The 4535-nt window shown below is 42.1% G+C and overlaps 1 long non-coding RNA gene across 3 annotated transcripts; it reads right to left on the reverse strand.

The window, feature by feature from the left end:
• Positions 1-117: 117 nt before the first annotated feature.
• Positions 118-3909, reverse strand: LOC106573445 (uncharacterized). 3 transcript variants are annotated; one of them, XR_001321346.2, is made up of 5 exons: positions 3690-3909; positions 2724-3303; positions 2165-2234; positions 1895-2062; positions 118-1796 (listed from the first exon to the last, which is right to left on the reverse strand). It is a non-coding gene; the product is annotated as an uncharacterized lncRNA (long non-coding RNA). The 3 variants fall into 3 exon arrangements; XR_006759713.1 differs by lacking the exon at positions 3690-3909 and having other exon boundaries at positions 118-1515; positions 1679-1796; positions 2724-3552; XR_001321347.2 differs by lacking the exons at positions 2724-3303; positions 3690-3909 and adding an exon at positions 2362-2717.
• Positions 3910-4535: the final 626 nt, after the last annotated feature.

The raw sequence follows: 4535 nt of genomic DNA on the forward strand, positions 1-4535 counted from the left end.
ATTAACGTAGAAATGATACACCAACTTCCTGCATCATTTGTTTTAGCAATAAGATTGGAGCTCGTTACTTCCAAATACATTACATTTCATGAATATCACAATGAATTGATCCAGAAGTTGAAGTCAACACTTTATTGGTTTTTGATGCAGCTGGAATCATTTAGTCACTTGTCAGTAAACTTGTAAAAAAGATGATATACTTTAAAAAAATCCATTATATACATACACTGAGTATACAAAACATTAAGAACACCTGCTCTTTCCATGACATAGATTGACCAGGTGAATCCAGGTGAATGCTATGATCCTTTATTGATGTTACTTTTTAAATCCACTTCAATCAGTGTAAATGAAGGGGAGGAGACAAGTTAAAAAACCCTAGAGTCGATTGATGCACCGATGCGTCAATCTATGTAACATAATATAAAATCCCGTTATATTTCTATTTATGGAAGTATGAAGGTAGTTTTGTGCCTACCCAAAAAAGGGGTTAAGTATGTGTAAAAAAAATACCTATTATATTTCCTGAGCTGTCTTATACAGCATCTCCTAGATATAGGACGAACACTTCAAAACTTTTCTTATGATTTATCTTTTGACTGCATTTCTCTGGGATATAGTAGTAAAGGCCAAATTCAATATTTTATCAAATTATTTGTTTATATATATATATTTTTTTTTTATAACTAAAGGGGTCTTAAAATTCTAAATCAAATAGCTGAATGATCCATTGGATGACCATCTTAAAACAATTCCATATGTCTGCTTAGAACCATGTTAACTGAATGTCCCAGGCAGGGTCCTGAATGTTCTTAAGCTGGTGAAACTCTTCTTGTGTTGGGCAATGGCAGCTGGTTAGCAGGCATTAGTGCTGTAGCGATGTTTGAAAGGATGTTGGGTTTGGGGAGCAAGCCTCTCCCACCCACTGCTTTGACCTCTTGCAGAAGATGTGTTTGTACTGCAGGTGTCCTGGAAAGACATGAAGACTGATCATAAGGATGTGTAAGACATGGAGACAAATCATGAGGATGTGTAACTATACAAGAAACCATGTTCATCTGTTAACAAAAAATTGTAAATTAGACTGGTATGTGTTTTGTTATACTCAGTCAAAGATGGAACATTGAGATGGATTGTTAGAAAAAGGGGTGAAAAGTTTGAAGGGGGCATGACTTGTAAAAAGACTAGTCATGTACTGTTGTGTATGAGCACCTATAGTTGTGCTGTTGAGTAGACAAGCACGGCCAACAATAGAGTGAATAGGCTAGAAGAGTATACTAAAGGCCCCTCTCTTCCATGCCAAAGAACAGACTCTAAGGGTGGGAAAAGTTTGAGGAGCACTAAGCTTGTGTATTGGTGATTTTGTTTTCTAAAGAGGTAATAGTGCTTCATATATATCTTTGGCTATCCTGGCTTGTTTGCGTCCCACATTCTCATTATAATCCAGGATAGCAAGATGTCTGCTCCTTCATGCCCAGGAGCCCAAAATCCTGCCGCTTTGGGGTGGCCTGTGTGCTTACAAAGACAAAACAGAGTAGACTAATTATTTTGGGTTTTCTGATTGAAAGTATTGAAACAATATGCTGTTATTGATGACTATTAACCTGTATGTTTTGAATCTGGCTATTTGTGAGTGATCCGTTGTCAAACGTTTGTCCAACACAAAAGGTATTCATACATAACTGAGTCCATGGAAAGCCACTTCTTCTTGCAATGGTCATCATCAGACAGGTCAGGGTGTTGACAGTGGACTTCCCCCTCCCCTCTGTCCAGCTGTGTACGTCACAGATGTGCTCCTTCAAAGACAGACAACATATATTTGATTTGAGATATCTTCAGAACAGGACATGCACCAGTACAATTACTAGGTGTCTCCTGGTTCTGCAGTGCTAACCTTTCACTGTATGCCACACATCGAGCTCATGTTGGATGTCAGAGAAGTGCTCCCTCATCGTTCAGTTGTGACCACATCCACTTGGAGACCCATGTTGTCCAACAGCTCTGTCAGGGCCCACTTGAAGCCAATTGCCTCCATCGCAACAGAGCTGGGTGCCTCTGTGACCTGTAACGGCAAAAGTAAAATAGAATTACAGCCGGCCACCAGGTGTGATAACACAACATACCATTGACCATGATACTGTAAACTGTATTAATAGTACTGTACCTGTATCAGTTCAGTATGCACAATTTCATTGGTGTCATCGGTCATCAGGGAATAGGTGGTGTATTTAGTGCTATAGAAACAGAGTAGAGAACTTTATTGATCCCAACTTGGGATTTTTTTTAATCACTTATCATCACCATAACAAGCATAAAGACAATACCTGTATCAATGAAAACATGATAAAAACACATACTAACTCGTTCGGGTTAGGGGAGGGTTTGGCCGGCAGAGATGTCCTTGTCCCAACGCGCACTAGCGATGTTGTACGGTGTACGGTGTTTCCTCCAACACATTGGTGCGGCTGGCTTCCGGGATAAGTGGGCATTGTGTCAAGAAGCAGTGTGGCTTCGTTGAGTTGTGTTTTGGGGGGACGCACGGCTCTCAACCTTCACCTCTCCTGAGTCCGTACAGAGTTGCAGCGATGAGACAAGACTGTAACTACCAATTGGAAAACACGAAATTGGGGAGAAAAAGGGGTAAAAAAAACCACATAAAAAATAGACATACTAACCTACTTAAGTAGGCACTATCTGTTAAATAGCAATAAAAAGATAGAGACCTGTAGCCTGGACTGTTGCTGCGTGCATCCCCAGACAGCTGTGCTTCAACACTATTTTCCTCCTGATCCAGGAACAGTCTTTGCAAAATAGCATTCCTTCGTTAACCATATTGTGCATTTATGAATGTAAACAGGTAGGTGTTCTGAATCTGATAGACGGTAGTGTTGGCAAACAACTTCAGGTTCATGGTCTGAGTAGTCCTGCAACTCAGTGTAAGTGCCTCCTGAAAACGGCACAGACGCAGCCATGAGAAGCGGAACCTCTGCCATTTCCTGAATGTCAGGACTGGAGGTCCATGTTCCTGTGTGTCCACCATTACAGTTGCACTTCACTTTCATCGTTGCCCCAACATATCCAATGTCTGTAGAGACGATTGGCTGTCAGAACTTCATGAGGTCCATGACCTTGGACTTATAGACTTTACACTTTGGCTCTTGCCGGTCCCGTGCAGTGTTTTCCTCTTCCGAGTCAGATGAGCTTGAGCGTGTTACTGGGCTGAAAGATTTCATCCAATGGGTCTACGGGATCTGTACTACTAAAGTTGGTATTTAGGTCATCATCCGCAGCTACAGGATTTGTCTGTAGGACACACAGTAGTCAATGATTAGCCAACATTTTAGTTCTTTGGCCCAATCAATACATACTCAAACAAGGTACTACATCCACCCATCCCTTCATCTCAATAGATCATGCATACTAACCTTCACACACAATCTCCACCCCCAACATTCACCAGTCATTCATCCACACCATCCCCTCCTAACTAATACCTCTACTTTTCTCTAATTTAGACGTCAAGCTTTGCATAAACAATCAACTAAGCCTCCATAATACAAAGAAAACTATAGTATTAGTTGAAGCCTACTTATAAACACACTAACTATGACAAGACACAGATCATGTTTATGCCTAGCTCCAGTATATTTATTTACTTGTCATGGAAAGATTTAGCAAAGGTGACTTACACTAGTTCCTGGTGCTGAGCTTGATGTAGATGCCGCTGCAGATCGGACTCTGTAACTAGAACACATAGGCCAGTCACATTAGCCTTTGCGGCAGCTAGCGAATGGTAAGATACTCTACATGACCTAAAGTATGTGGACACCTGCTCGTCGAACATCTCATTCCAAAATCATGGGCATTAATATGGAGTTGATCCCCCCCCGCCGAAGACGTGGATGTCGATTAAGGCAGCCCCCCGCACCTCTCTGATTCAGAGGGGTTCGGTTAAATGTGGAAGACACATTTCAGTTGAAGGCATTCAGTTGTACAACTGACTAGGTATCCCTCTTTCCTTTCCCTTTGCTGGTATAACAGCCTCCACTGTTCTGGGAAGGCTTTCCACTAGATGTTGGAACATTGCTGCAGAGACTTGCTTCCATTCAGCCACAAGAGCATTAGTGAGGTTGGGCACTGACGCTGGGTGGTTAGGCCTGGCTCGCAGTCGGTGTTCCAATTTATCCCTAAGGTGTTCGATGGGGTTGAGGCCAGAGCTTTGTGCAGGCCAGTGAAGTTGTTTCACACTGATCTCCTAAAAACATTTCTGTATGGACCTCGCTTTGTGCACAGGGGCATTATGCTGAAACAGTAAAGGGCCTTCCCCAAACTGTTGCCACAAAGTTGGAATCACAGAATCGTCTAGAATGTCATTGTTTGCTGTAGCGTTAAGATTTCCCTTCACTGGAACTAAAAGGCCTAGCCCGAACCATGAAAAACAGCCCCAGACCATTATTCCTCCTCCACCAAACTTTACTGTTGGCACTCTGCATTCGGGCAGATAGTGTTCTCCTGGCATCTGCCAAACCCAGATT

Source organism: Salmo salar, chromosome ssa16 (genome assembly GCF_905237065.1).
Source record: "Salmo salar chromosome ssa16, Ssal_v3.1, whole genome shotgun sequence".
In the NCBI taxonomy this organism is placed as follows: domain Eukaryota; kingdom Metazoa; phylum Chordata; class Actinopteri; order Salmoniformes; family Salmonidae; genus Salmo; species Salmo salar.